General features: G+C 42.1%; 3 non-coding genes across 3 annotated transcripts; all 3 read right to left on the reverse strand.

Annotated features, from left to right (window-relative positions):
* Window positions 1-371: 371 nt before the first annotated feature.
* On the reverse strand, window positions 372-445 carry Trnan-guu. Its single transcript has one exon. It is a non-coding gene; the product is annotated as a tRNA-Asn (tRNA).
* Window positions 446-2522: 2077 nt separating this feature from the next.
* On the reverse strand, window positions 2523-2596 carry Trnan-guu. Its single transcript has one exon. It is a non-coding gene; the product is annotated as a tRNA-Asn (tRNA).
* A 6054-nt stretch (window positions 2597-8650) lies between these two features.
* On the reverse strand, window positions 8651-8724 carry Trnan-guu. The gene has a single exon. It is a non-coding gene; the product is annotated as a tRNA-Asn (tRNA).
* Window positions 8725-15816: the final 7092 nt, after the last annotated feature.

A 15816-nucleotide genomic window follows, 5' to 3' on the forward strand; every position in this document is an offset into this window, starting at 1 on the left:
AATCTTCAGGTGATCCAATTATTTAGGATTTATTTAATTTAATTAATTAATTTACCTTCTGATCATAATTTATCGTCCTAAAACTAGTTCCCCGAGACCTGCCTTTTGGTTAATGTAATTAAGGTTAAGTTATACATCTATGTCTGGTGCTACACTAATACAACAGCCTACAGTCACCTAACTTATTGTGTAGGACCATGTAATGACACCTGGTCAACTCACTGACACATAGCACCAGGTGACACTGACGAACCTGTAGGTCATCTTCCCTGACCTCTGGTGGTTGTTGTTGATATTCTCGTTTTCTGTTGTTTGGTAGACTGTTGTAAATAGTGTTCCTTCTCTTTTATAATGGACACACTAAAACCTCTCGCCCCCGGGTGGGCTCGAACCACCAACCTTTCGGTTAACAGCCGAACGCGCTAACCAATTGTGCCACGGAGGCATAAAGATACAGAAGAGGTTACTGGTAGTGATCCAGCAGTCTTGGTATTATTAAATATAGTTCAGCGTGTGTGTGTCACCCCTGTCACCTTTACTTCTTGCATTTTAACCTCTCAATCCTCTGACACTCTCACTCCTATTGCCATCCTTCCACCCCATGTATCCCCACACACCCTTCTCACTCGTACACTTTCACCTCCATCCCCCGACCAAACTCACTCTCCTCCCCTGCCCACACTCCCACCCTCTTTCTCTCCAATCCATCCACCATTATCTCCCAGACTTCGACCAGATAATAAAATGTTGAATTAAAATGCCTCTAAATGGATCCAATTGCAGACCGCGAAACGTCACTATGGCCGGGTAGTCATCGAACCAGTGACACTGTTACTGTAAATTAATGCAGTCACCGCTGGATACTCTTTCGTTGTCGTTTTCTTTCTCCCCGAAAAACCAGACGTGTTATCATTACGTGAACTGTTACCATGGCAACACTTGGTTACTTCGTGTTCAATTTTCTCCCAAATTTATGATGTATAACTTGTCACATGTCAAACAAAACTACTAAGTTTGGTGCAAATCCACAAACTCATTACCGAGTTATTCTAGGGACACAGACTGACAGACAGACGGACGGGCGTGACAGACAGACGGACGGGCGCGATCTGGGCAGGATATCAGATTACATTCAGTTAATGTTCCTAATAATACACTAGACTGAAAGTTCATCAAATTAACCGAAAATGATGAAAATATATTGTATTAACTGTTTTTGGCACCATTGCAATGGGTCCCTCTGACACCATTGTATTGGATATCATTGGCACCACTATTAGATATAGTGAGTTATAGTAGGAGGGATTGCAAAGTGAGGAAAGTCTGTAGCTTGGCCCAATAGTTATTTAACTGTTAATATGATCTTGGGAAAATCTAAACAACAATTCTTAGTACAGCTATTTATTAGTTAGTTGAATGACATGGACTATTATATTGTCGGTACTCCCGGACATACATCTGACAGGGATACACTTCCCACTATAAGTTACTCACCCTATGACTCACGGGTGACCTGTGGGAGGCCCAGCCGCTCGGGACTCTGACTGCAGGGCTTGGTACTGCTGGGGAGAGTCTTCCCCGGGACCTACAGGCCTGCGTGTGGGAGACTCTGCTAGTTGGGGACTCAGTGCTGGGGAGGGAGGTCCTCCTCCTGACCTCGGGACTTGTGACTGAGTGTGACTCCGTCTGGCTCTGGGTTGTGTCTGTCCCGTGGAGGGAGGTGTAGGCCCCTTTTATTAGATGTTTCAGGTTGCTATTGTCGTGTGCTTATTGCCATAGTCCAGCCGATGTCGTCTCCTAATTATTACTAATCTGGGTGTAGTTGGACAGGTGTGTTTGGTCAGGTATTGGTGCACTGGCTGGAGGGCAGCATTTATTGGATTAACAGGGTCATGTCGCCTGGTCTCTCATCACACGGCGGCGAGAACTTCTTCGTGACCCTGGCTGGTTCAGGTCTTTATCTCATTTAATTACTGTAGGATGGGTCGACTTAGTGGGTGTACACCTGGTTGTACTACTATAGCCTATGTGTTGTTGTTCTTCTGGGCCGGACGCTTTGGTCTGATAGACAATCATTCTACCTCCCGCCAAGACCAAAGCTTCCATACCAGGGAACTAATGACACATACAGACAGTGATACTGGTAATATTATGTACAGTATCTGGAATAGCCCCTGAGGCGACAATACAACCTCACATTTTACAAACAATAACCGGTTACCTATTAACACACTTAGTGGACAAGATCATTTATTAATGCTTGTTGCCTATTAAAACTAAATGCTGTAACCTATCTTTTGGGTTATGTAAAAAATCTATGTCTGGTGCCACACAAACACAACAACCTACAGTCACCTAACTTGTTCTGTAGGAACACCTAATGACACACACACCACCAGGTAACACGGACGATCCTGTAGGTCACTCTTCCTGCCTTCTGGTGATTGTTGTTGACGTTCGCATATTCTGTTCTTTGGTAAACTTTTGTTCCATTTCTTTTATAATGAAGATAATATAATTTACGCCCCCGGGTGGGCTCGAACCACCAACCTTTCGGTTAACAGCCGAACGCGCTAACCAATTGTGCCACGGAGGCCTGAAATTATTGTAGAGGTTGCTGGTACTGATCCAGTTAGTCTTGGTGTTATTTGCGCCAGTTTTTATGTGTCACCTCTCATCCTTCCCACTCACCTCGCTCACTCCTATACTACAACCCTTCTCCCTCTCGCACCACACTTCCCCTCTCACTCTAGCCCCACACACCCCTCTCATTCTCGCCCCACATTCCCCTCTCACTCTCGCCCCACACTCCCCTCTCACTCTCGTCCCACACCCCTGCTCACTTCCCCCTCATTCTCACCCCACTTTAACTCTACGCTTCCCCCTCACTCTCATTCTACACTTCCCCTTCGCTTTCACTCCACACTCACCTTCCACACCCACCCTCTCACTCTCTGCCAGGAGCTGGGGCGGGGGATATACAGTAGTTGACAGGATGGACAATATCTTGTCTGGTAATGGGAACAAACCCATTATCTGCCTCAGTGCAGGAGGCAATGGTATTGGCCGGTGTAGGAGTGAGGAGCTCCTTGCTAAGCTCAAGACAGCTATCGAACGTATTAGGGTGAAGGGAGGGATCCGTATCATATGTTGGCAATAAATGATTGTCAAGGGCAGTTGGTGTCAAAGGCCATCTTGACAGATATTGCAAGTCAATATCAGTTCCATTCATTGACAACTGGGGCAACTTTTACGGCAGAAGGGACCTTTATGCTAGGGATGGGGTACATTTGTCTAAGGATGGGGTGGCAACCCTGGCTGGCTCTCAAGAGAGGGCAGTTCAAAAGCTGTAGAAGTCTTTAAACTGCAAGGGGAATATGTGAGCACGGGGATTGAGGAGACTGCAGTGGGAGCGGGTAAACAAAATGAAAGTTACAGGGAAATAGTGCTAGGAATGATGACAAAATTAAATCAGGCAGAGAGTTAAAACCTAAACGCGACAAAGAGAGGACTCAAATCACGACTAACTTTAATGTCTACGACGCAAACAGTAGAGGTAAGAGAAACAAATTGGATGAAATCAGGGCGTTAGTATGTACCAAAAAAATCGATATAATAGCATTCACCGAAACGTGGATAAACTTAGACTCACGTGAGTTACCTGTCGAATACCAAATTAAAGGTTACAAATTATTTCATACCGATAGGCAGATTAAGAAAGGAGGCGGAGTAGCAATCTATGTCAGGGATAATCTGAAGTGTGAAATCATTAAGGAAATAAAAGCTGAACTGAATACAGAAACAACTTGCATAGAATTAACCATTGGTAGGAAAAAACTAATCATTGGAGTAATACAGTATATAGACCTCCTAATGTTGATAGAGTTTATGAGAGATTTATTTAGGATGAAGTGCACAGGGCATCCAGACATAGCAAAGTCTGTATAATAGGCGACTTTAACTTTGGACAAAGGGATTGGACCGATCTTGATGGGAATTCAGATTCAGAGGATTTTCTTGAAACAGTTCAGGACTGTTTCCTAAGTCAACATATAGCCGAACCCACCCGGGGGTAGGGAACGAAATAGCTAACAGCGATCACAAAGAAGGGAGATTCAAAGTTGAACTTCATTTCAGTCGCAAGGAAAATTCCATTAAAATCCCAAATTTCAGAAAAGCAAATTTGATAGATTGAAAAGGCAGCTGAGAGAAGGGGTATCACGTCTGGGGGTGAATTACATAAGAACATAAATGGAGGAAACTGCAGTGGGCCTATTGGCTCATACTGGACAGTCCCATTTACACCCAACCCCTATTGCTCATATATCCATCCAACCTATGTTTGCAGCTATCCAGCGTATTCCTGTAAATGATGATGTTTGGTAACTTGTTCCACTCATCCACTACTCTATTTCCAAACCAATGTTTACTTATCTCGCGCCTAAATCTAAATTTGTCTAATTTAAAGCCATTGTTACGAGTTCGCTCCTGGTTGGATAGTTTGAGTACCTTTGTAATGTCCCCTTTGTTCAGCTCTGACTTCCATTTATACACCTCTATCATATCGCTCCTCACTCTACGTCTCTCGAGGGAGTGCAAATTAAGAAGCTTTAACCTGTCTCTGTACTCAAGGTTCCTAATGCCCGGGATTAGTCTTGTCATTCTCCTCTGAATTCCTTCTAGTGATTCTATATCCATTCTGTAATACTGTGACCAGAACTGAATTGCGTAATCAAAGTGAGGTCGCACAAGCACAAGATATATATAGTTTTAGGATAACCTCTAGTCTTGTAACTAACACTCCTTTGTATGAACCCAAGTACTTTATTAGTCTTGTTTCGAGCAAATACGCATTGTTTGCTTGGCTTAAGATTCCAACTTATCATTACTCCTAAATTTTTCTCACAGTCGGATTTCTCTATATCAATATTGTTCATCTGATATCTGGTTTCTCTGTTTACATCTCCTAGACCAGGGGTTCTCAACCAGGGGGGAATTCCCCCCAGGGGGGGAATTCAGGTTTTCAGGGGGGGGAACTGATTCGGGAGCAAGAGATATGTTCGATGAGAAATCAATCACAGAATTTTGGCCCTTGATGTGCGATTCCTACCCAAAAGTGGCAGAAAGAGCTATCCGTGCATTGCTTCCGTTTGTGTTGACATATCTTTGTGAGTCAGGCTTTTCAACTCTGTTGCAAATTAAAACGAAGCAACGTAGTAGATTAGAGGTAGAAAATGACCTGCGTTGTGCCCTTTCAAGCACTCCTCCGCGTATCCCAGAATTGGCGAAGAAAAAACAATCACAGGTTTCTCATTGACTGTAATCTTCATCTGAATAAAATTAATTACAAATTTACAATATCCTGGTATTCTATTGAACTTTTTGTTTATTGCATTATGCTTCAGTTTGGTCTGTTAAGTAATTCATTATAAATAAAAAAAAACTATTTTACTTTTATTCAAGTTTTATAAATCCATCAACATTTTCAATTGGCATTTAATTTGTAAAACTCCACTATAAAAATAACCCATGTAAAATTGTAAATGTATATGTACTAACATGGAAAAAATAAAGGATTTTCAGTATTATATGTATATTATTTGGAATGCACTTTTTGAGGCAGACAAGGAGGGGGGAATGACATTCTGACATATGGTGAAAGGGGTGCATTTGGCAAACAAGGTTGAGAGCCACTGTCCTAGACTAAGTACTTTACATTTGTCTACATTGAATTTCATCTGCCATTTTTCAGACCATTCGAAAAATTTGTTTAGATCTTCCTGTAGTTTTGCAGAGTCCTCGTCAGATTTAATTATACGCCCTATTTTAGTGTCATCAGCAATTTTACTTATGTTCCTGGCTACGCCGATATCTATGTCGTTTATGCATATATTAAATATTAATGGTCCAAGTACTGACCCTTGGGGTACTCCACTAGTGACGTTACTCCAATCGGATTGAGTGCCGTTAGTGCTCACTCGCTGTTTCCTGTCCTGTAACCACGCACTAATCCATTATAGAATATCTCCTCCAATGCCAATAGCCTCCACTTTTCTTATTAGTCTTTCGTGTGGGCCTCTGTCGAAGTCCTTACTAAAGTCAAAATATACCACATCATAGTCGTGCCCCTCGTCCACTGATTCGAAAACAGCTGAAAAGAATGTTAATATATTAGTTAGATATGAACGCCCGCTTGTGAAGCCATGTTGGGAATCAATGATCAACTTGTGCTTCTTCAGGCGATTACGAATAGAGTTTGAAATTATTGATTATAGTAATTTGCCTACAAGTGATGTTAAGCTGATTGGACGGTATTACATTCTCTATCCTCCAGGATTCTGGCACTACACCCGTTTTTAAGGACAGGTTAAACAGATTTACCAAGGGCATACTAAGCTCTCCCTTACATTCCTTTAATACTCTGGCAAATATCTCATCAGGACCTGGTGACTTACTAAGCTTTAGCTGTTTATTTGCTAACTAACATAGTCACTACTATCTCGCTTAAACTATTTCTTCACTATCTCTGTATATAGTCGGTGCCTCGGGTATCATGTTTAAATTTTCGGTGGTAAAAACTGTTGAAAAATATCTATTCAGATTATTGCTCATTTCTCTGTCGTTATCAGTTAGCTCGCCAGTATCTGACTGTATTGGTCCAATCTTTTCTCGTGTTTTAGTTTGATACATTTGAAAGAATCCCTTGGGGTTTGCCTTCGCCTCCCTTGCCACCTTCAGTTCATTATTCCTCTTTGCTTTTCTTATCTTGGTCTTAACTTTACTGGCCAATACCGTATAATAATCTCGGAGGTAGACTTCACCACGATTTATTCTTCTATCTAAAGTACTTAGTCTAGGAGATATAAACAGAGAAACCAGATATCAGATGAACAACGTTGTAACAGAGAAATCCGACTGTGAGAAAGATTTAAGAATATTGATAAGTAAATATCTTAAACCATGTCAACAATGTGTATTGCTCGGAACAAGGCTAATAAAGTACTTGGGTCCATACAAAGGAATGCCAATTACAAGACTAGTGAGGTCATCCTAAAACTATATCTTGCACTTGTGAGACCTCACTTGGATTACGCAGTTCAGTTCTGGTCACCGTATTACAGAATGGATATAGAATCCCTAGAAAGAATTTAGAGGAGAATGACAAGACTAATCCCGGGCATTAGGAAACTTGAGTACAGAGACAGGTTAAAGCATCTTAATTTACACTCCCTCGAGAGACGTAGAGTGAGGGGTGATATGATGGAAGTCAGGACTAAGGAAATGTGATATAACAAAGGTATTCAAACTATCCAACCAAGAGCAATTGTTTTGAATTAGACAAATTTAGATTTAGGCACGAGATAGGTAAATATTGGTTTGGAAATAGAATAGTGGACGAGTGGAACAAGTTACCAAATATCAGCATTAACTCGAATACGCTGGATAGCTTCAAACATAGGTTGGATGGATATATGAGCAATAGGGGTTGGGTGTAAATGGGACTGCCCAGTATGGGCCAATACGCCGGCTGCAGTTTCCTCCATTCTTTTGTTCTTAGGTTCTTGTGTTCCCACACTCTCCCTCTCACCCCACACTCCCCCTCTCACCTTACACTCCACCTTAGGTCTAATTAGTTCCGTCCGTCCGTCAATTCGTTCCATAGCCACTTCTCTCCGTCCATCTGTCGTCCCCTTCTGTCCGTCCGTCACTTCTGTCCGTCCACCCCCTTTGTTCGTCAGTCCGTCCACCCCTTTTGTCCGTCCGTCCGTCCGTCCGTCCAACCCTTCTGCTCGTCCGTCCGTCCACCCCTTCTGCCCGTCCGTCCGTTCGTCTGTCCACCCCGTCTGTCCGTCCGTCCGTTCTGTCCGTCCGTCAGTCCGAACGTCTGTCTGTCCTCCTTCTGTCCTATTGTCTGATCTTGCGTCCACCTCTCCACTCTATAAAGACGTTTGGCCAAAGCTCAAGAACCAGAGTTTATTTTGGTGATGGCGGGAGTATGAGATCACAAGTTGGCGGCCATCTTGAATGTTTACGTTTTCTGTTGTGAAACATTCCCACAAAACAAATAAATTCGATAATTTCTGCGTTGATTTTGTTGATATTTAACACGAGCACAGAATATCGTTGGAGCCTTTATGTTTAAATGCACTTTTCACCAGATTGAAAATAGTGGAGGAGTGAATCGCACACAGTCGTGACTCTTGGATACTATTTACTAGTGTGTGGTGGCCATTATTTTTGAGGGGTGAGGAGAAGGCTTTAGAAAACACGTTATTCAGAGCGTCTTCATTTATTAATAATTTTTTGTGAATGTATGAAATGATGCATATTTTCGGATTATTCTTATTTCTGTTGTTTTTTGTTTCTTTTGTATTAGATCTATGCAAAAGTTTTCTTGTGGTTTGACTTTGGTTGTTAATAATTGTTGAGTTATTGAACTGCTTCACCTGTAAGATGAGGTTTTATTATGTGTTGTTATTACCATCATTCTTCCAACCTGTGTTTCTTGGTAGAGGTTCTATGCCCAACATCTTTTCACAGTTGACACTTCTTGGACGTACAGTAGTATTCATATTAGGTTGTAATAGCTCGTGTTAGTATGTGTAAAATATCTGTAATGGTAACCTGTTTATTCTATTGACAAAACACTCGCCCCCGGGTGGGCTTGAACCACCAACCTTTCGGTTAACAGCCGAACGCGCTAACCAATTGTGCCACGGAGGCTTGTAAAGAATTGCTGCCCTGGGTGTACTTGTCACCTGCTAAGCACACACACACACACACACACACTGGTTGATCATACATACAAAGGCTCGACGATAAGTACAGTCTCACCCAAAAGCTCGTCAACTCTCCCAGCCACCTATTACTGCACTGCCTGCCTCAGATGTTAGAAACTGTCTCAGTACCAACCAGAACATGAAACCGATACGAATGAATCTAAAGGTTCGAAGTAACAGACTTAAGTTCATACATCTGAAGTAGGCAGTGCAGCAATAGCTGGCTGGGAGAGTTAACGAACTTTTGGGTGAGACTGTACCATGTGTGTGTGTGTGTGTGTGTGTGTATCATCCCGTGTACGTGAGTGTGTGTACAATCCTCCCCTACGCAGCACGGCGGGGAGGGGTAATTCATGAATGACAGGAGGGTGGTTGAAGGCAATTTGGCGTAACTAACGACGCTGAACCACCCTCTTCTCCTCGCAGTTAACGAGGCTGTGTACAAGTCATTGATCAGACACACACAAAGGCCAGTCCGTCATTAAGTATCTTGAGTGTATGATGATGATGATGATGATGGTGATGATGATGGTGATGATGATGATGATGATGATGATGATGATGTTGGTGGTGATGATGATGGTGATGTTGGTGGTGATGATGATGATGGTGATGATGATGATGTTGGTGGTGATGATGGTGATGATGATGGTGATGATGATGATGATGGCGGTGAAGATGATGATGTTGGTGGTGATGATGGTGATGATGATGATGGCGGTGATGATGATGATGATGTTGGTGGTGATGATGGTGGTGATGATGATGATGTTGGTGATGATGATGATGATGATGGTGGTGATGATTATGATGATGATGTTGGTGGTGATGTTGGTGATGATGATGATGATGATGGTGGTGATGATGGTATGATGATGGTGATGTGGTAATGATGATGGTGGTGATGATGATGATGGTGGTGATGATGATGATGATGATGATGATGTTGGTGATGATGATGATGATGATGGTGGTGATGATTATGATGTTGGTGACGGTGATGTTGGTGGTGATGATGGTGGTGATGATGGTGGTGGTAATAATGATGGTGATTATTGCTGGTGGTGATGGTGGCGGTGGTAGTGGTGATGATGTTGGTGGTGATGATGGTGATGTATGATGATGATAGATGATGATGACGATGATGATGATGGTGGTGTGATTAATTAGGTGATGATGGTGATGATTGGTGTGGTGATGATGGTGGTGGTAATAATGATGATGATTGTGCTGGTGGTGATGGTGGCGGTGGTGGTGGTGATGATGTTGGTGGTGATGATGTGTTGGTGGTGATGATGGTGATGATGGTGGTGATGATGTTGATGGTGGTGATGATGGTGATTATGCTGGTGGTGATGGTGGCGGTGGTGGTGGTGGTGGCAGTGATGATGATGTTGGTGGTGATGATGTTGGTGGTGATGATGGTGATTGTGCTGGTGGTGATGGTGGCGGTGGTGGTGGTGATGATGTTGGTGGTGGTGATGTTGGTGGTGATGATGGTGGTGATGATGGTGGTGATGACGGATTGATTTAATATTTTTAGCTGGAGGGAGACGGTGTGTGTCCTGGGAAAAACACTGTCGTCTCTTCCTCTTCTTTCTTCCTGTTCACTTTCTTCCTCTTCTTCTCCTTCTTCTATTCCTCTTTCTTCCTCTTCTTCACTTTCTTCTATTCTTCTTTCTTCCTCTTCTTCACTTTCTTCCTCTTCTCTTTTTTATTCACCTTCTTCACTTTTTTCTTTTCTCTTCTCTTCTTCCTCTTGTTCTCTTCTTTCTTCCTTCATTTTTCTTTCTTCGCCCTCTCTTCCGCCCTTCTTTATCTATCTCCTTCTCACTTCTTTCGTTTTTTCTTCCTTCCTCCCTTCCTTCTTTCTCTCCCACCTTCTTTCCCCCTTCACTTCCTCTTTATTCTTTCTCACTTTCTCACTTCTTTCTACTTCCCTTATTCCTTTCTTATCATTCCTTCCTTCATTCTGTCCTTCCTTCCATTTTTCGTTCCTCTCTTTCATCATTTTTGTTTCCTTTTCCATTCTTTTGTCTTCTTTCTGTTTCCTCTTCTCTTCCTCCTTATTCTTCCTCTTCCTCCTCCTCCTCCTCCTCCTCCTCCTCGTGTTCTAAGAGTCTCGTCACATCTCAGCGTGAGGGAAATACTTGTAGCTTTGTCCCTTCCCACTCCCGTCCACTCTGTGTCTGTCTGTCTGTTTGTAGGTCTGTCTGTCAGTCAGTTTACCCCTCTTTTCCTCTGTCTGTGTGTGTGTCTGTCTGTCTGTCTTTATCCCTCCCTCTGTATGTGTCACTTATTCCGTCCGTGCGCCCTGTTGTAAAATGATTGAACTTTTTATTATTAGGACCTGACCTTAGGTTAGGTTCAGCATGACACTCACACAAAAACACTTTATGACGCCAAGTTCTTTTTGTGTCCGAGTGTTTGTTGAGAAATGAAAATTTTATTGTGCATTGTTAAATTGGCCTAATGGACCCCAATCCTTATTGACCCGTCCTAAGGTATTCCACTCCTATATGGGTCACAGTCGTAATGGCATGGTTAGGTTAGGTTAAATTTGAACGCATTACAACTGTACATGACTCATTTAAACCCCCCCCCCCCCGTCTGTTGGTCCCTGGTCTGAGGTCTCCGGTTGTGGCAGTGTGGATATAACACACTGAAGACTTAAGCCATAGGTCGACACTCCTTGTCACAGACAGCACTCAACCACCTCTAAAACGGTACTCCTTCTCAGCTGGGTGGACTAAGGGCGCCCAGGCTCCAACCAACAACATTTAGGCAGAAGGCAAGAGTTGTTTTGACTCATTGTGATCTAGTCTGTGTCCTGTATCTTAACCTGTAACCCCTGGAACCCTATAAAAAGTTTTCTAATTGTATATAAGTTTAGTGTTTTCTAAATTTCTTAATTTTATCAAGGATTTTTTTTTATTCTTCTTTTTCTTTATTATATTGACCATCATCATCGTCTTCATCATCATCATCACCACCACCAACACCATACCTCAAGGATTTTTTTTATTCTTCTTTTCTTTATTATATTGACCATCATCATCGTCTTCATCATCATCATCACCACCACCACCAACGCACCACCAACATCACCACCACCAGCACACCGCAACATGCCACCACCACTGTTACCACCACCAACATCACCTACCAACACCACCACCAACATCACCACCACCACTGTCACCTGCATCATCACCACCGCAACATCACCGCCACCAACCACTGTTACCACCATATGCGCCCTTACACATTTAATTAGCTTACACTTTCCACTTACCTTTCCTCTCACTTCCTCATCCACTGAGTCACACCTTCGTTCTGCCTCCTGCGTGTTAGCCCTATTCGGTCCACGGGGGGGGTAGGTAGACCAGCCTGACTCATGGATCACGCCTATACTATGTTTATCAGAGCCAGCTGTAGCGACACGTGTGGCAGGGGGGGGAATTAAAACAAACAATCCTGTCTTTAGTTTTACCAAGGTCAAGTGTGTGTGTGTGTGTGTGTGTGTGTTTCATGTGACCCGACTGTACATGTGTATTGTGTCACCTTTGTCTGTCCGTACCTCCGTCTGTTTGTTCGTACTACTCTCCGTCCTTTAGTTCCCGCGTGTCTGTCCGTTCTACCATCTGTCCGTCCGTGCTTCCGTCTCGTGTTATGTTGTCAGGGAGATTCGGCCAATAAGTATCCAGCATAAAGTAGTGAAACATTTTATAAGCTCCACGTTCTATAATACCTCCTGGGCTACAGTAGAGTCTCTGGGGCAGTTCTGACGCCATTTTGACACCCTCCATTATGTCAGATATTAAGTGAACTAATATATTTACAGTATCCATCACGTTCCAGTTTCTTCTACCTTAAGTCGAGTCATATCGCCCAAGATGGTGCCGAATTTCACTGAGACTCTACCGTGAAGCCAAAGTGTTCTGTCAACCCCTCAGTTAATGTGATGATAAAAGGTAATTTGAGAACCTTTTGAGACTCCTGGTAGTGGTGTGGAGATTCTCATTGGTTCCTATGATTTATTTTTTTATCGTAACTGGAAATGTTAAACTGGTGAACTTCATAAAGATGATGGTGAAGTGTATGATGTTTAGGTTCTGCTGAGACTCCACTGTAAACACACTTACCTGATGATTTAAACACCTTAAGGCTGCCTTGAAGACGTTAGGTTAGGTTAAATAATGTTTGGTTGGATTAGGTTAAGGTTAGGTTAAATTAGGTGGGAATTTCACGTGATCAGAGAAAAATAAAACTATCTTGAAAATCTGCACAATGGGTTTTATTACAGGTAGAGAGAGTGACGCACTGCTAACACCACACCACACCACACTACACTACACTACACTACACTACACTACACTACACTACACTACACTACACTACACTACAAGCCAAGGAATATAGAGGAAGGACATTTAACTCCCCTTAACACCCATTATTTTCTTAGTGGCCTCCGATTGAGGGAGCAACATTATAGAAAACTTGTTGATAATATTTGGGTAACTATTTTAAACTGTTAACACTCTGTCTGGCATCTTATTCATACCTTAGGTTTATTTATGATTAGTTTTATATATTCATCAGTTGAGATTAAATTTAAAGTATGTAATGTTAAAGATGTATAATAATTAGAAATATATTGTATAGTACAGCACACTCAGTAGTTGTGAGCACCTGCCACTAGCATGGCTAGGGGTGAGGCAGGTCCCGCGGGCGGCACTTTTGGGGGGCGGCACTTTTGGGTCTGCTCATCACCCATATCTGCAGCTACTGGAGACGTTAATCCATCCCTTTGTATCGGCGGCAAGTTAATCCTTGTCGTGTCTGACCTAACACCTGACCCACATCATCACGACCACGTCATGAGCTACACCCTTGCTATGCGCCCCCCCCCCCCGCCACACACACAACCTGTAACCTGTTGAGGATTAAGGAAACTTATAAAGTTTAAGTATGTTTGGTGTGTATTTAAAGCATACTATATTTGAGTATGTGAAAGTACAGTAATATTATAATGGTACACAAACTATTTAATATATATATATATATATATATATATATATATATATATATATATATATATATATATATATATAAGAGTGAATATCTTTATACAACTATGTATTTTTGTGTGTTATTTTTGGGGGGGCATCTAAACTCAACAACACTTGGACATACCTCTAGCTACGCCACTGCACCTGTCTCAAGTACAGCGCCGTATTTTTCGGAGAACGATGGAATTTCAGATGGGTGCAATTTCCTTTACCTTTCTACACTTGACACAGTCATAGGTACTTGTCTTAGGAACTATATTTACGCATTTAACAGATTGAACAAGCCACAGTCTTCTTACCAAATGTATATAATTCCTGAGTGTAGATCAACCGTAAGTTCCACTATTTATGAGTGTGGTGAGAAAGGGACGGCGTCTATGTAAATAGACGTGAATCAACGTCCGTTCGATATTAGGTTGTGAGTGATTGACAGATTTGTAAAAAAAATGGGACCAGCAGTAGGTGTCAATATCCTCGAATTTTAACGTTTTCAATTTAGCAAATTATTCGTTAGTATGATCATTTTTTTTTTCAAGTAGGTCATTGTCCGCACAATTCTCTTTTGTGCAGCAATCAGGGGTTGTGTTTTTGAAGAGCCAGAGGCCCCCCCCCCCATAGTGTGTGACAGTGTATCAGGTGTTGGTAAACAAGATAATAATAGATTTCTTTCATAGCTGTGAGAGTGAGTGACTCGAGTGTGATACATGATACCGCACTGTTTATTGACTTCACTGTGATGGCTGAGATGTGGTTTATCTAGATAAGTTTCTCATCAACAATAACCCCAAGGAATTTAATATTTTGTTCGCGTTTGAGGACTGTATTACCAAGGTGCAGGGGGTCCAAATCTGTAGGTAAGTTTTTCCTTCTTTGAAAGATTGTGTAGTGGGCTTTTTGGAGGTTTAAGGTCAGTTTATTACACAGTACCCAGGTCCTGCCCTTAGTCAATTCAGTGTTCATAGTTCTCATTTAGGAATGAAGATCCGAGTTGTTGACAAAGAGATTACTATCGTCTGCAAATAAACTGCATTTATGCGTGTGCTGGAGCGCACTCTATTGTTTATGTACAATAAGAACAGTACAGGACCAAGAATGGAGCATTGAGGAACGCCATACAAAACTGGTGAGGAATCAGATTGATGATTATTATATCAGACATACTGCTTCCTGTTAGACAGATATGAGGTAAACCAATTGTGAGATAAGCCCTTAACGCCGTAATGTTCAAGCTATGACAGGAAGATGGTATGGTCGACAGTATCAAAGGCCTTAGAGAGGTCCAGGAATATTCCGACTGTGAACTGACTGTCATCAAAGGGGTTTAACATGTCATTAGTAAAGGATAGCAGAGCACTCTCAGTTGACCTTCTAGCTCTAAATCCAAACTGAGCGTCTGTAAGGATGTTATTGACACTGCAGAAGGAATTTAGTCTACTACATGCTAGCTTCTCCAGTATCTTACTCGAGGCTGGGAGGACTGATATGGGGCGGTAATTCTTGAAGAGACCTTTATCACCAGATTTTTTATATACTAGCTGAACTTCAGCAAATTTCAGTTTATCCGGAAAGACACCACTAGTAAGGAGGAGTTACAAATGTGTAGGAAAACAGGTAGCGTATGTTGATGAAGTGGTAGATGATGGCTTTGGTTAGGTTAGGTTCATATGTTTGTGACACACACTGTTACGACCGTGTCGTATTTATTTTTTTTATATAACATGTTGTTCTATATTATTCCTGTAATGATGTGTTAAATTTACTATTATATATTCTAGTCACCTTACCTTGTGCTGTTAAGGTTTTAACTGTCATTATTTGTTCAAGCCCATCTTATTTCTTTATTTTGTATTGTAACCAGTATTCTTTGTTCTCTAACGACCATCTGCTTCGTTAAACGACCCACCGGCGGGTCCGTGGCGAGAGCCGACCTTATATATAGGACCCACCAACTGACGGAGTGAGTT

The sequence above is a fragment of the Homarus americanus genome, unplaced genomic scaffold (genome assembly GCF_018991925.1).
Source record: "Homarus americanus isolate GMGI-L3 unplaced genomic scaffold, GMGI_Hamer_2.0 scaffold50924, whole genome shotgun sequence".
NCBI classification, from domain to species: domain Eukaryota; kingdom Metazoa; phylum Arthropoda; class Malacostraca; order Decapoda; family Nephropidae; genus Homarus; species Homarus americanus.